This window comes from Taudactylus pleione, unplaced genomic scaffold (assembly GCF_031769625.1).
Source record: "Taudactylus pleione unplaced genomic scaffold, aTauple2 ptg000226l, whole genome shotgun sequence".
NCBI lineage: Eukaryota > Metazoa > Chordata > Amphibia > Anura > Myobatrachidae > Taudactylus > Taudactylus pleione.
Window position 1 is genome coordinate 2,982,175 of NW_028284628.1, and position 17,652 is coordinate 2,999,826.

The window sequence follows — 17,652 nt, forward strand, 5'->3', positions numbered from 1 at the left end:
TTGGTACAAGGATGGGTCGGACACACTACCTCACCCGTAACTAGGGATGGCCATCGGTGGTGTTACCATCGATTGTCAAAATAGCAAGTAGCCATCGATAGCTACAAACTATTCAATGTATGACCATCGATGGTTTCACCAACCTATGGTCATCGCTGTTTTTATGACTGACTGGCTCGTGGGCCAATCAGACCCTAGGGGCAGTGCTTCACGACTGGCGGGGGCGGAGCTATGCTCCGACTCCCGGCACCTGATAAAAGAAAACAAAAAACATTCTGTTATGCTTAGACATTGATGGAGGGAAATCATCTGGTTCTCCCTAATAGATGGCAAAAGCTTTAGACATCGGCCATAAACCATCGTGATTATGAATCATCAATGGTCGATGGCCATTCCTACCCGTAACGGTGTGGAGGCGAGTAAAAGATATTAGCTCGCTCTAATTCCTGTCAGAACGTCACAGACATCGCAAAGTAACAGCGTTCTCATCCGTTTAAAAAATAAACAAAAATTCGCAAGCGATTAATATGATAACATTCGCTGACTGGTATCACACATCTCCTCCCTGACGGGTGCTGGCCGGGGCCAACAGCTCAGAGATAATTGTTGGCTTTAGGGGAATTGTTTTGGGATTTTACCCCGCTGTCTCATTGGGGTCAATTAAATTAGAAGCAATTTGTTTGCGCAAGTAACTGCGGCTATAGGCCGTGCTTACAGTACCACTGGACGCACAGATTTTTGTTTGCAGCCCCACAGGGCTGCATACAGGAATGCACGAGTCTGGTGTAATCATGCCACAAGAGGGGCGAGTTGCCGGGCTGTTGGCATTTTCACACCAATACAATGTCAACTCACGTTTAATTGAATCATTGCCATAGGGGTCAATCCAATTAAATGTGAAGGGGGTGAGTTGCTGTTGCAATGGTGTTAAAACGCCGGCAACGGATCGGCATCTTGCACCCTTCACCGCCCAAATTCACAGAATTTTGCTTGGAGTAAAGTGCGGCCATTGCCGCGATAACTCTCACACCCACCATCTGGTTGTCTCCCATCAATGGTAAAAGCATTCAACATCAGCCATAAACCATTGATTATTATTATGAATCGTCGATGGCCATCTCTAGCCTGCAGGGGAGAAGGATAGGCACAGATTGTAAGTGGTGCTAAAGCCTCTGCTCTGCCCTCCTATGAAAAGGGGGCCCGCAGCTGCTGGCCTGCCAATAGTCATTGTGACTGACACTGACAGGAGGCCTGCAGTGTGCCGCTTTGATTCTGACAGTACACTACTGTCTGCTTGTTACTAAGGGCCGTATTCAATTAGAGGCAAAATCGGCTGTTTTCGCTGTTGTTTGCAAATTGACCGATATATCACTCGCGATCAGCCGATTTTCGGATGATTTCGCCAACGACGGTGAGAAAACGGACGTTTTTCGCCTAAAACTGAAGAAAATTTTTCTCCAGCCTAGGGTAGGCGAAAAAAATGTGCAAAATCTCTATCTGTGGGTAAAAATGTGGGGATTTCTTACAGAACCCTTTGTACAGCCACCCTAATGATACTTTAGTGGAAAAAAAAATCGTAAGTAGCGTACTTTATTGAAAAACGTCCGCTGAAATTTCGGTCCAAATTGTTTTTTTTTCTGTGAAAAAGACGCATAACGTATTGGGTCTGATATTTCAGAGGGCCATAAGGATGCGCCAAGTGTTTTATACATCACACGTGGCTGGCGCAGGTGTTTTTTTTTTTTACGTGCGATGTTTAAAACACTTGATGCATCCAAATGGCTCTCCGAAATACCAGACCCAATACATTAAACGCATTTTTCACGGAAAAAAAAAAAAATGTAACAAAATTTCAGCGGTCGTTTTTCACCAAAGTACGTAATTTACGGGGGAAAAAAAATCGCTAAAGTATCATTAGGGGGGCTGTCCAAAGGGTTCTGTAAGAAATCCCCATATTTTTACACAAAAATAGGGGTTTTGCACATTTTCCCCCTATTTTAAAATGGAGAAAAGTTTTCTCAATTTTTACATGAAAAATCGGCGATAAAATATCGCCTATGCAATAATATTGCAGAAAAATCGGTGATATCGCAGGTATTTTTCTTTTCTCAAAGGGGGCGTGGCCACGCCTCCCACAATTAGGCCACGCCCCCTGTTACCCGCGCCCGCCGCGGCTCTTGGCGGGCCTGGACATACTAAGGTATAAGGGGTTCATTGTACCTCACATCTCCATATATTTGTTAGGGCTATCACATACTACATATCGCTGTTGCGCACTACACTGTGCCATATTACACATACATCTGGGTTGCTCTCTGCACTGTGTCAGATTGTGTGTTTCATTATTCTTGCAGCTATGTCAGGCAGAGGCAAGAATGACAAGCAGCCTGTTCCCCCCACTCTGATGTCTTGTAAGTCCTGCTCAGCAGGCCTAACTTCAGAGGACCTCATTCAGGATGGTCTTTGTGCATCTTGTTATACTGCCCCGGGCCCATCAGCCCCGGTGTCCTCTCCTCAGGACCCACCCTGGGCTACTTTTTCACAGGTGCAGGCAAAATTTGTGGACCACCTAAAAGTCCCTGTGGTAGCTCCCCCTATGGCAGGGGTGGGGAACCTTTTTTCTGCTGAGGGCCATTTTGATTTATAAAATATTATTTGCGGGGCCGGTGCAGGCCACGACATCTCCGTGTGATGTCACATGGGGGCGGGGCCACAATCGCCAGTGATTACAGCAATGCCCAGAGCATCTTGAGGATGCTGCGGGGAGCTGAAAGGGCAGCGGTGTGTCCCTCTGAAGCTTCCTAAGGATGCTCCAGGTGGCACTACTGCATAGATTCTGGCTGCGGGTGCCATTCTAGGCACCCGGCTAGCCAGATGAGGCTAGCAGAATAAAGCTCTGAGGGCCAGACCAAATGATTCCAGGGGCCTTATACGGCCCCCGGGCCTGAGGTTCCCCATCCCTGCCCTATGGGATGGCCACAGCAGGCACTCCCTGCAAATACTTTGCCTCCCCCATGAGTAGACGTACTTTCTACCTCAGTGCAGATTCTAGCGGATACCTCTACAGCCTTTCAGCAAATGCTGCAAAAGAGAGACACATACCTAGTAAATCTACTAAGCGTGCTGTGTTATCTTCCCAGTCCACCCAGCTAACAGATTCTGATTTATCATCTGGGGAGGCAGAAGATGCAGACCGCTCTCACTCTGACTCCCCCTCGGGAGACGAGGAACCCCCCTCTAAATTAAATATACCTGCACTTGTGAGAGCTGTAAAATCTATTCTTCAAATAGAAAAGACAGAACTTGCTCCTAAGGCAAAACAGCCAGCTTTTAAACGACAAAAAGTAATTTTACCAGAATTTCCTCATCTGATCAGCTATCTGACCATATGAGTGAGGCGTGGAATATGCCCACTAAAAGATTTCAGTTGCTTAAGCGTTTAAGCTCCTTTTACCCTCTTCCCGCTACTGATTGCACTAAATGGGAAGTTACTCCAGCAGTGGATTCCCACGTATGACGTTTAGTCAAGAATGCTTCCTTACCTATTCATACTGTAACCTCCTTGAAGGAGACTATGGATAGAAGGATGGAAGCTTGTCTAAAGTTTATATACTCTCTTACAGGAGCTATTACTCGCCTTGCTAGGGCTACAGCCTGGGTGGCTAAGGCCATTGAGAGTTGGGCAGGGGTCCTAGAAGAGTCATTTCCCTCTGATGCTTCGAGGGAACAGCTGTCCTAGAGATGCAGCCACATTAGAAATGCAGCCTCCTATTTGGGTGAAGAAGCTATGGATACGGCTCTCCTAACCTCCAAGGCATCTGCCAGTTCTTTAGTAGCCCCCGTATTGTTTGGCTCCGCTCATGGAAGGCAGATGCGGACTCTAAAAAGGCTTTGGAGTCTCTGCCTTATTCAGGAGATATCCTGGTTGGTCCAGAATTGGACAAAATTGTGACTACCTTAGCAGCTTCCAAGATGGCGTTCCTGACCTCTGCATATAATGCAAAGCCTCGGACGTCATCCTTTTGGTCTTTTCATCCTCAAGAAAAAGCTAAAACCCAGTCCTTTTAAAGGGACCAATTACGGCTTCCAAGCCTAGGACCAAGCAGATATAGGCCACTAGACGTCCACCTACTTAATCTGAGGACAAGCCCTCAATCTGACGAGGCGGGCCTCTCCCTGGGTGGGAGGTAGACTTCTTCAATTCGCCCAGTTCTGGCGTCAGACCACAACAGACGCCTGGGTAAGAGAAGTGGTCTCCCATGGATATGCCCTATTCTTCCTGAAATGACCCCCCAGCAGTTCTTTTGCACAGGCCCTTTATCGGACCCAAGCAAGGCCCTGCTGATCCAAAAGACCATTCAGTAATTACTGCTCTCAGGAGTAATAATTCCGGTCCTCTCCGCACAGCGTAGGAAGGGCTATTATTCTACCCTTTTCTTAGTTCAGAAACCCAACGGGTCTCATCGACCTATTCTCATCAAGTTTATCAGGGTGCCCAGGTTTCGTATGGAAACCCTCCACTCTTATCCTGGCGAAGGAGCCTGTGACTTTATGGTGTCACAGGACATTCAGGACGCTTACCTACATGTACCTATAGCGCCTTCTCATCAACAATATATCCGATTTGCTATACTACAGCAACAATACCAATTTCATGCTCTGCCTTTTTTCCTTTCAACGGCTCCTCGGGTCTTTACCAAGATCATGGCAGTTATGGTGGCCTATCTTTGTCATCAAGGGATTAGCCTGCTCCCATATTTGGATGACCTCTTGCTGTTGGCCAGCTCCCCAGAGTTCTTCAACTGGAAAAAGTTTTCCTTGATACCTTCTCAAAGAATGGTACATCTGGGAGCCCTCCTGGACTCAGAGTTCAGAGAATCTTCCTAATGGCAGACAAAATCTCGGTATTACAGCACCAGGTGCGCAGACTACTACACAGTCACTGAGTGTCAATTCACTCTGCAATTAAGACCCTGGGATCCATGATGTCCACCTTCGACATGGTGGAGTTTGCTCTGTTTCACTCCAGGCCCCTACAACACGTGATCCTCTCCAGGTGGAACAAGCTGCCTCATCTGCTCAGATCACAGATGATATGCCTCTTTCCAGAGATTCGTTCGTCTCTGTCCTGGTGGCTACAGACGTCCCACTTGAACAAGGGGCGCCCCTTTTGGATCCCGGACTGGGTACTCCTAACCACGGACGCAAGCCTCCGCAGGTGGGGCGAGGTGACCGGCCAGCACTCCTTCCAGGGCCGTTGGACTCAGGCCGAGGCGGTCTTACCAATCAACATCCTAGAACGAGCCATCTACAGAGCTCTCACTTTGGCTCAGGATATCCTTCAGAGCAGGCCAGTACAAGTACAGTACAACAACGTTACGGCAGTGGCCTACTTCAATCACCAGGGAGGCACTCGAGGTCAAACAGCAATGGCAGAAGTGTCCCACATTCTCACATGGACCGAACGCCATCTCCCAGCCATCTCTGCAGTGTTCATCCCTAAAATTCTCAATTGGGAAGCGGATTTCCTAAGCCATCATGACGTGCATGCAGGAGAGTGGTCTCTATATCCAGAAGTCTGGTGGACAGATGGGGTCTACCAGATGTGGATCTCAGGGCCTTGAGACACAACCACAAACTTCCAGTGTATGGAGCCATTATCTGTCAAGTGGATCTTCCATTTGGTGTACCTCTTCCCTCCAATATCAAACTGGAAGTGGGCACAGTCCTGTTGATAGCTCCGGCTGTCCCAGATGCCATTGGTACTCCGACCTTCAAAGTCTGTCCATAGATATTCCCCTACAACTTCCTCTATGACCAGACTGTTGTCTCAGGGTCCTTGTTTACATCCGGACCTGGCCCGCCTGTCTTTATCGGCTTGGCTTTTAAAACATCACTCCTAAGGACTAAGGGATTTTCTAGCTCTGTAGTACAGACCATGATCAGAGCTCGTAAATTGGCCTCTGCCAGGATTTTTTACCAGGTATGGCATACATATTCCAGTGGTGTGCCCCTAGAAACTATGACCCTCAAATTTTTAAGGTTTCTAGAATACTTGACTTTCTTCAGGCTGGATTGGATCTCAGACTCTCCCTAGCATCCCTGAAAGTGCACGTCTCTGCTCTGTCCATCTGGTTCCAGCGCAGAATTGCTCCTCTACCTGATGTTCACACCTTCTTGCAGGGTGTTCTACGTATACAACCTCCCTTTGTCCCTCCTGCGGCTCTGTGGGATTTGTCAGTGGTTCTCCACGCACTTAAGGAACCTCCATTTGAACCCTTGGAATCAGTGGATGTCAAGTGGCTCACTGCAAAGACACTGTTTCTTCTGGCTATAGCATCTGCCCTTAGGGTATCGGATTTAGGGGGCGCTTTCATGTCACCCCCCCTTTTAATCTTTCATCAGGACAGGGCTGTTCTGAGAACGCGCCCGGGCTTCCTTTCCAAGGTGGTTTCTCGTTTCCACATTAATGAGGAAATTATGGTTCCAGGCCTTTCGATCACCAGACCTCTCGGCAAGTGAGGCCTCTTTGGATGTGGTCCCTGCTCTAAAGATCTATGTGGACCGCACGAGTTCCATCAGGAAATCAGACTCCCTCTTCATCTTATAGGGATTCCATAAGAAGGAATGGCCAGCTAACAAACAGACTCTGACCAGATGGATTTGCATGACTATCTCATAGGCTTTCACGCAGTCTGGCCTTCCTGTGCCAACTACAGTTTCTGCTCGCTCTGTGGGACCCTCGTGCGTAGCCCAGCGTGGTGCCTCTGCTAAACAACTATGCAAGGTGGCCACGTGTTTACCTTTCTTAGGTTCTATGCCTTTGATACATTTGCCTCTCAGGATGCTTTCTTTGGGTGCAGGGTTCTCTCAGCTCAGTAGCGTTCCCGCCCATATACAAATGCTTTGGGACATCCCCATTGTCTCCCCTGTGGAGCCCTATGGACCCTGAAGAAGAAAAGGAGAGTTATGGTAAAACTTACCCTTGTTAACTCTCTTTCTTCGAAGTCCATAGGGTCCACAGGGCACCCGCCCTGATGCACCTGGCTTCTAGGGGTTTCTTCTCTTCACTTGTTTCCTTCTCTGTGTTAGAGTGTGATTCTTCAGTGTACCAGTCTTCTTTATCTCCTATCATGCTCCATGGGCTTGTTCACAAAACTGAGTTACCCTCTCAGGCTTTGGGCGGGGTATAGTGGGAAGGACCGGAGCATCCTGGGATTGAAAAGCTTTGCTGTTGGTGTCCAGTCCCCCAGGTCTCACCTACACCCCATTGTCTCCCCTGTGGACTTCGAAGAAAGAGAGTTAACAAGGGTAAAATTTTACCATAACTCTCCTTTTTCAGTTTAGTTTTGTATTTGGATCACAGGACATACTGGAGAATAGACATAGTTATTGTTTAATTGCTTATAGGCCTCTGTATCAGTAGGACCAAGCCATCACTCTTATCTGCAGGCTCATTTATGATTAGCCCATAGACAAAACCTTTCAAGCTCTTTGTTCATAAGAAGTGAGGTTTGTTGGTATATGGAGGTTGCTACTGTGCTGTCTCCATTTTGCTCCTTAGCAAAAAAGCATCTGCTCCTTTTACCAAAATGGCCACTGTTAGGTCTTTTGCGCATGTGTAGCGCCATCTTACCACTGTGAGCGCCATGGTACTACACAGATGTGTAGTACTTAGCTCCAGGGTGACCCCACATTATCCTCCATTACCTGCTACCATACACGACTGGTTGGTGTTCTGCATGCCCCGCACAGCCGCTGCATGCAAAGATGCAGCAGCTGTGATCTGTGTCCACCTCTGAATCAGGCCCACTATGTGTCTTTGAGTGGTATTCTTGTTGTAAAACCTCTAAAACTTCTATACCTTTTTTATCCTCCTCATCCAGAATTATCTATGAACCAGAGATATTCCTGCTTGTAAGCTGTTTACTAGCAAAATAACATTCTGTACATAAACTTCTAGTGTTTCTATTTAGTCCAACAAGTAATTCAGAGTAGATTGGCTTAGAGGGGGGGCGGAAATGTCAAACTTTTCACAGTTTAATTTTAGCTTCTGTCACTTTTTAGGGGGTATATTTATTTAGTAATCTCTAGTAAAAGCAATAAGTCCAGGGTCTGCTTAACAGGGCCGTAACTCGGGGTGGGCAAGTTGTGCCAATGCCCAGGGAGCAGAACCTAGGGAACGGCACAGTCGCTGCTAAGTAGCACATGTATTTGGCATGTAGGGTACCTAGAACGGCAGCCTAGAGCGCCTCCTTAGGATGCTCCAGGCATTCAACTTCTCCCTGGTCCCCGCAGCAAACTGCTGCAGTTCCGCTCGGATCATCCTCAGGATCGGAGTACTGAACTAGTCCCTGGTCCCAGTGGCCCCACGTCCTTATTGTGACGTTACGATGTGACATGTTGAGGGGGAGGAGCTGGCATAGGGTACATTTTCACCCTTCTATGGTCTTGCAGGTCAATATGATTGGGGAGATGCGTGTTGTGGATATACCTAACTTAAATCTAACCACCAGAACCTGGCTAGAATAGGGACTTCTTACAATAGGGGTCTATGCTATAGTGTGATGTGCAGGCTGTGCATCTATGAAATTACTCATTTTTAAATGCATCCATTATTTTATAAATATATGTTTTTGGCATTTTACCTGAATTTTCTACCCTACCTTACACAATATTTTCTCCTCTATAATAATCCATGAGTTAATACCAAGATTAAATACATTAACAGGTTTATTTATTGTGTTATTCGAAGCAAAGTCCAGGCATTTCATCAGACATATCCTTGTTAGACTCAAAAAAATCTCAATTGACATTTGGCCTACCACAAATAAACTGTGACCCAACTAATGATGGGTACACACTGACTGATATATTGGCTGTTCAATTGAATGGCCAAATTATCATGAGCGTGTGTCGGCAGGTGTGTACCAGCGATACGTCGTTCACAGACATATCGCGTTGGCTGTGCAGCACAGCCGTTGGGCGTTATATAAGCAGATCCACACTTGCTGCAGAGGCCACTGGTGACTGGGCGGGCACATATAAATGTCCGCCCAGTTGTGACGTCAGACATGACATATCAGGCCGACGATTGGTAAGTGTGTATGCACTTACCAATTGTCAGATAGGACGGCAGCCATCTTTAGAATAATGAACCAACTCTGCCGACAGAGTTATTCAATGTCTTTCACTGGTCTATATCCTGGCTGGGGGTGGGTGAGGTGAGTGTGTGGGAGTTACTAAACATATAAAATGTTGTAGCTAGCTTTATGCCAATGTCTCTTTTGAAGATTAGTAGTCCTCTAACAGAATTTAATAGTGCTTAAGTACTATGGAATCTGGTTGGCATGACTGCTGACTGTACAGAATCTATGTAATCTGTGGGACCAAATACAACAGGTGCAGCTGTTCAGGTACTGTACTGAATTACTTCATCTTAATGGACACTTGCTGTTAAATCAATGGACTGTCAATTGATGACTACACGGAGATTACCGACTGAATACAGGCCCTGATTCACTACAGATTGCTATTGCGATCACAGCTGCGATTACGCAGGTCTGCTGCAAAAATATGCTAATGTCTGCAACTGCTCACCCGACATAGAGATGCCCACTACCGCTTTCTCACAATCCTGCATATATATGAGTAAAATTTAGTTCATCGGACCCTCACGCAGAATTACAGCAGGTCTGACCTGTCTCAGAAATTGTAAATCTCGTGGCATGCAGTGAGTACTCAGGCTGCGTATTATGTCACAGTGGCTAATTTATCCACACCCTGGAAACTGCGTTCATATGCAATATGCATGCCTGCAGTTCTCCGACCACTCCCCCGTCACCCCCAAACGCTGATGTCCTGTCATTCAAGGTGCATACACACGTAACGATTTTGTAACCAATGATTATCTGTCAGATTATCAGATTTTCTGTCAGATTTTCCCTTGAAAAGTGAACGATTTTTTGAAGTGTAATGAACGATTTTTACAACGATGAATGAAAAATGTTCCTTCTCTTAATGAAAATCGTTATGTTGAACAGTCAGAAGTGAACTACAAACTGCAAACGGGAGCGCGCTTGAACGATTTTCGTTAATCGTTATAACTCAGAAACTGAACGATTTTTTGAACGATCACGACGTCGTTATAGTTAAATCGTTCACAAAATCGTTACGTGTGTACGCACCTTCAGTCTGCAATGGCTTTGTACCTGCATAGGTGATCACAATGCGACTGATATACTGTCCTGGCGCACGCGCACTGCGGTACATATGCATGCGCAGTACGCACCAGTCGATCTGCATACGCTCTTGCAGTTGCGATCCATGATGAATCAGACCCACATTCTCCACAGTGAAGGTGCATACACACGTAACAATTTTTTTAGCGATTTGTCGTTAACAACGTTATCATTCAATCGTTCAAAAAATTGTTCAGTTTCTGAGATAGAACGATAATTGTTCAAGCGCGCTCCTGTTTGTAGTTCATTTCAGACTGTCCAACATAACGATTTTCATTAAGGGAAGGAACATTTTTCGTTCATCGTTATAAAAATCGTTCATTACACTTCAAAAAATCGTTCACTTTGCAAGGGAAAGTCTGACAGATAATCGTTGGTTACAAAATCGTTACGTGTGTATGCACCTTAAAGGTATCACCTGGGGCGGCCACACCCTTTGCAATGTAGAAAATTTGTTGAAGAGATCTGTATCTTTGTTTCCATCTTAAAAATGCAGATACATTCTGTACATGAACCAAACTGAATTTATATTGAATCCTAACAATGTCTTGGACACCTGTTGTCCTTATTAAAATAAGAAAACAGAAAACATCCCTGAACAGTGATATAGCTATTCTTGGCAATGCTATTTATAAAGGTCCCTTATACTGTGTCATATTCATTTTTTTTTCTGTTTCTGTTGGGATTTATTTGTTACACCTGCTTGTTTTGTATCTTCGTAGTAAGGTGTGTCTCCTGTTGTCATGTGCACCTGGGGCTTTGTCCTCAAAGCACCTGAGCAATATTCGCCTTTGCCAGTCAGCATAGATGAGTGAGGTATACACAGACGCTGCTTAGAGACACAGGGCCTGATTCAAAGATGGACACTTTAGCACAGCAGCTGCATCTTCGCCTCCTGCCAGTATATCAGATCCCATGCCTGCGTCCAAAGACGCAGGATCGGATCAACATTGCAACCATCAGTCTGCAGCATCGGCCATCTGAGTACATGCCAATTAAAGAGACATTGGGCCAAATGTAATAGCGTCTGATTGATGGGAGTCGGCACATTGAAATACAAATGGCATTTAGTAACATTGTATGGTTATGATGATTATGCTAACACATAGCCTAATTCAGAGATGTACGCTCATGTCACCGCAGCTGCTAATTTGTACGCAGGGCTGTGTGCGAAAATATGCAAATGTCACAGCCGCCGGGATTTATATTAAGATGCCCACCAGCGACTTCCGAAACACAAGCGACGGCGTGCAAAGACCCAGTGTCAGTCACAGATAAGTCACTAGTCGGCCTTCTGAGTAACCCTATGAAAGTGCACAGGATCGCTGTCATTGGCTGAGACACTCTCTGAAGATGGTTACAACACAACTACATTTGAGGCCCACCAGTGCCACCAACAAACCGTCCCGTCTGCCAATCACTTTGCGAATAAATTCTCACTGCGAGCGACATCAATAATGAAACTTGACATATGCGCAGCTCAACTGTGTAAACATCGGTACCGCGTCCAACTCTGAATCCGGCCCTATACACCTATTATAAGGCGCACTAGACCAGTTCAAGGTGTCCAGTTGTGAAGCAATCGGGAAGCCGACTGCCTAAATACCGGCAGCCGGCTTCCCGACTGTCATATCCCGGCAAGGGTGAAATGCCGGGCGTCTAGATGTAGTCGCCTGCATTTCCCCGACGCCAGGAGACCGAGCGGACAGCCACGGGGGGGAGGGTAGGTTTAGGGCTCCCGGGGGGAACTTAGGGTTAGGCACCCCCCCGGGAGGGTTAGGCTAGGGGGAGGGAGGGTTAGGCACCCCCGTGGGGACTTAGGGTTAGGCACCCCCCCGGGGGACTTAGGTTTAGGCAGCGGGGAAGGGGGTGGTTAGGGTTAGGCACTTAAAGGGGGGATTAGGGTTAGGCACCCCTAAGGAGGGTTAGGGGGGTTAGGTTAGTCTATACTTACCTATCCAAGATCGGGATTTCCAGCGCTGTCGGGCTCCCGCTGCTTCGAACTCTGCTCCTGTCGTCCAGTTATTAGTGTCCGGGACTGGCACTCATGTGATGCCACAACAATGTGCGTGGCTCTGTTAGGACATGTACACATGGGTGTTTCTATTTTCCCACTGTTCTGATCGTGAGCAGAAGAGCAGAGACTGATTCTCTCACAGAAGTCTGCTTATTTATAATTACCTTTCAAATAAAGGGAATTATTCAGAGATCGATGCAGTTCACATTTCTGCTGTGTCTTTTCACGCAGCTATGATCTGAGAACACGCTAATGCAGCAGGAGGTGTCTGAGGAGAAAAGAGGCCTCCTGACAGCATCGCAGACCCAAGTGCTGCTTCCGAAGGCGCAGCATCAGATCACCATCGCAACCATCGGCCATCTGAGAAAGTAAAGGCTACTCAGAATGGCCGTCTAAAGGTGCCTACACTCCAGACCATTTTTTGCATTATTTGGAAAATTCCGATGCATCGGTCGACATCGTGCAAATAGTGTAGTGTCCGTGAACGATCCCGATGTGCGGTCCGCAGGTCATTTGTCATATCCTCAGATCTTACCTACATGCAGTAAGATCTGGCAATCTCATTAACGATGCACTGGAAATCGTTCAGTACGCAGAATAGGTCGTTGGTCAGATCGCACAGTTTAAAGCATGATATCGTATGTCCGGGGAGTTGCCAGGGAGATGAAGGGAAATTGGTGACGACATTGCATGGCTTGCGATTCGTCTAGTGTGTAGGCACCTTTACCTGTGTAGCCACGGGCAGAAAATCTGCGTCTTTCGACAGAGACCCTGGCCTCGGCACTCAACATGCCTCGTTTATGGGAACACAGGTCTGCGCTGCCCCCAAACAGCCACAGTCTGTCAATCAGGTTGCGGCTTGGAGACACTGCGAGCAAACTTGCATATGGTGGCCCGCACATAAGCAGCACATATCCTGCGCGTGTGCAATCCACCTGCCATTGGAGATTTGCGCAAACAATCGGGTTTGCGTACATCTCTGAATGAGGCCTAATGTACATGGGTGCTTAGAGAGCTATGGAAGACATATCAGGTCTACTCAGTGGGTCAACCATAAGAAAAGTAGAGTATAGATTACCGCCATTGGACTCTGGGCCTGATTCAGAGCCGCTCGCTCTGAATAAGGGCCGAGTTTTTTTTTTTTGGAGCGGCCTCACGGCCACCCACAGCTATAACGAGCGGCCATGATCGGGCTTGCGACAAGAGCCTTGTGGTAGGGACTAGTGGCCGCAAGCCCCAGAGAGCTTTCGGCTCTAACAGAGCCGGAAGCTCTCCCACTGACATCACTTGTGATGTCAGTGGGGCTGCCCCCAAACGGCAGGCGTTCTCATGGGAACGCCTCCGTTTGGGCAGCCACCCCCCCCGCCCGCCCACCAAAGTGGGCGAGCTGTCACTCAACATCGATAGCTCGCCCCCTTTGGTGTTAGACCCGGAGCGACTGATTGCCCGTCGCTAGCCGAGTCTCGCGCATGCGCACGACAGAGCCGGCTCCTTCGTGCGCATGCGCTGTGGGCCACCATCGACCCGGTCGCGAGCGCTCAGCGCTTGCGACTGGGTCTGAATCAGGCCCTCTGTACCTATGCAGATTCATATAAGAGTGTAGTCAAATGCAAGAGGGCAGATTTATAGTATTATAGCAGCTGGCGGGCCTCCATAGTCAATAGGAAGAGTCATGATATTCACATGAATTTGACATTTTAAAAGTTTTCTATCAGGTCATATGAATTTGGCAGCTAGTTGCTGCAACGCTATGAAAGTAGTAGCAGGAACTCATATTGGTAGTGTTTGAAAACGATACAGATCAGAGCAGAATGTTTTGTTTCTCTCTCTTGAATAGATGCTGTCTGAGATATTAAAAGTTTGATCCATTATGCTAGGTCCTCTTTATTGTATCTAACAAAGAAGGAAAATGCGCTGTATATAATTGGTTGCAAGCTATAGGGCCTGATTCAGCAGCATACGCAATTGTGATCGCATATGCGATATGCTAATGCCTGCCAAAGCACAGTCTGCAAAGGTACGCCCACTGCGGTATATGTTCAGGAAGCCGGCGGACGGAATGCCGACCGTCGGCTTCCAGACATTGTTATCCCGACTAGGGACGAATGACAGGCGTCTAAATCTAGATGCCTGTCATTTGACCAACGCCGGGAGACCGGTGCCCGGCATCCTGATCGAGCGGATACCGGGTGCTGCAGCAGACAGCCACTGGTGGGGGGAGGGTTAGGTTTAGGGCTCCCGGGGGGGACTTAGGGTTAGGCCCCCCCCGGGAGGTTAGGGTTAGGCTAGGGGGAGGGAGGGTTAGGGGTAGGCACCCCCGGGGGAAGGTTAGGCACCCCCCCGGGGGACTTAGGTTTAGGCGGCGGGGAAGGGGGGTTAGGGTTAGGCACAGGGGGGGAAGGTTAGGGTTAGGCACAGGGGGGGGAAGGTTAGGGTTAGGCACCCTAAAGGAGGGTTAGGGGATAGATTAGGTTAGTGAATACTTACCTAGGAACGATCTGGATTTCTTCCTCTGTTGGCCAGGCGCTGTCGGGATTTGAACCGCCGGCCAGGGGTCCAGCGGTAATTCATACCGATTCCCCCACTGCTGCTTTCTCACATTCGTCCAACCTTGCTTTTCTGCATAAGCATCAGTTCCATCGACATACATCGGCCCGCAGCATTTACAGCAGGTCCGACCAGCCGCAGAAACTGCAGGACTCATCGCACGCAGTTAGTACTCAAGCTGCGTATGCAATCACAGTGGCTAATTTATGCATGCCCATGAAATGGCGTTCCAACAGACAGACAAGCCTGGTGTTTTTACCACTGCCCTGTCACCACCCCCAAAGGCTGACAGCTTGTCATTCACTTTGTGATGGATTTCTTTTTGTGTACGTAATCGTAATGCAATTACTGCTTGTACGCACGCGCAATGGCAGACAAACGGTGGACAGCGCCCATAATCGCTATTGCATACGCTGCTGAATCAGGGCCATAGTTAGGTAAATTCCCAGGTGTCTTTAGCCAGGCTGCCAGTGGAAATCATTACTGCATTTTAACCACTTAACTGACAAAATTTTTTTCCAAAAACCGCTCAGAAATTGTCAGGTTTTTTTATGACTGAATTAGGTCAAGAACATTTTTTTAAGAAGTATCCAACACAATTTTCTTTTTCTTTCTTTCTTTTTTTTTTTTTAAAAGTAGGAGGCACATATAGAAACCGTTGTAATTCCTACACCGTTCACCTGATTTGGATGTAATTACCCTCAAATTAAATCTGAAAGTCTGCAGTTAAAGCACATCTTGTTTGTTTCATTTCAAAGCCATTGTGGTGGTGAACAGAGGCCAAAATCTGAAAATTCTGTCAATGTCCCAATATTTATGGACCTGACTGTATATATATATATATATATATTTATGTTCATCTACTTCTTACTCACCACTAGGACACCTAACACTTGGTGCCTATGCTTTGTTGCTTAATTGGGTCTTATGGCCACCTATGTATCAATGTATATTATATATGTCCTTGTCCTTCATTGTATTGTATTTTACTGTAAGTCACTTTTTGGTTATGTACCTTGTAAGGGGCTGCGGAACACTTGTGGCGCCATATAAATAAACGATAATAATATATATATACTGTATATATCTATATATATACTTATACTGTATGGTAGGAGGCGGAGCTGAGGCTGGAAGGAGTGGGCGGGGGTGCCGCTTGGGTGGCAGGGTAGATAGTAGCAGTTGCTGCTTCTTCAACACCGTGATCACACTGATCACTATTGTTCCGGAGCCGCAGCTACCAGTGCCGCCGCTACTGCTTTTTACTGAAGGGGGTGGGGCCGGCTCACAGGTCACAGCAGCAGCCGCGGCTACATGAGCCGTTGCTGCTGCTTCTACAGAAGCCCGCCGGGTGGGGGTGTGCCGCCGGTGCCCGATCACTGTGGCCAGCAGTGATGTGGATACAAAAGAGGGGGAACGGCAAGTGTAGAGGGACCTGCAGGTCCCTCTGAGATGGGCGGCTGCTGGAAGTTAACTTACAGCAAGCCGCCCACTGGGCATTTCTGTCTGGACGTATCAGATACGAAAATGTCAGTGAAAGCCCTGTCTGGTATGGTCGTATCTGATACGACCGTGCCAGGCAAGTGGTTAAGCAAGATGCTGGATGGTTATTTAAAACCTATGGTTTCCAATTTGTTGACATTCATTTTATCATTTGATAATAGCTAGAATCTGATTGGTTGCTATGGGCAATATCTCATCTAAAACTCACTTCCAAAAGCTATCACTTTAGTAAATTTACCCCTAGCTATTATCTCTTCTAGAAGGTGCTAGTTAAATGTTGAGTAGAATCTGATTGGTTGTTATGGGCAACATCTCCACTTACAAAAATTCTCAACTCGAGCGACATCGATGTTGTGTTTCTGTGACTAAATCACACAATTTTTTATTTTTTCAGTATTAGTAAATGTGTGATTTAGCCCCAGAAAACATTGATGTTGATCGTTTTTAAATCGAACAAAATCGACCTTTAGTAAATATACCCCCATGATTCAAAAAATATAACTTAGGGAACGGGCCTGTGCACACTGTGCTTTCTGACAAGCTGCTGGCTTTGCACTGCCTGTCACATTCACAATTGACTACACTCTATAAAACAGGATGGGGTTCTGTGGAAACTGGAAACACAGAATGTAAATTACATAGGGCACGATTCATTACAGATCAATATTGAGATCGCAGCTGCGATTACGCACGCAGTTCTGCTGCGAAAATATACTAATGTATGCAACTGCTCAGCCACTACCGCTTTCTCACATCCATAATACCTCACAGTCCTGCACATACATCGGTACCATCGGACCCTCATGCAGAATTACAGCAGGTCTGACCTGTCTCAGAAATTGTAAGTCTCAACGCACGCAGTGAGTACACAAGCTGCGTATGCCGTCGCAGTCCTAATTTATGCACGCCCATGCAATGGCGTTCAAATGGACAGTTCTCCAACCACTCACTAGTCACCACCCCCCAAACGCTGACGTCCCTTCACTCACTCTGCAATGGCTTTCTATATGTGTGCGTTATCGCGGTGTGATCGCAATCCTAACCTGCGCACTGCGGTGCATGCGCAGTACGCACCGCCGATCGATCTGCGTATGCTGTTGCAATTGCGATCTGTGATGAATCAGGCCTAAGGGGACGCTCGCCAGTGGGTCGATGTTCCCCACTGCGCATGCGCACGACGGAGGGAGCTCCGTCTTGCGCATGCGCAAGACCCGGGGAGCGACGGGCTTTCCATCGCTCCGGGTCTCGCACCAAAGGGGGCATGCTGTCGATGTTGATTGACAGCACGCCCCCTTTGGTGGACATGCCGGGAGCGTGCCTGCCAGACGGAGGCGTTCCCATGGG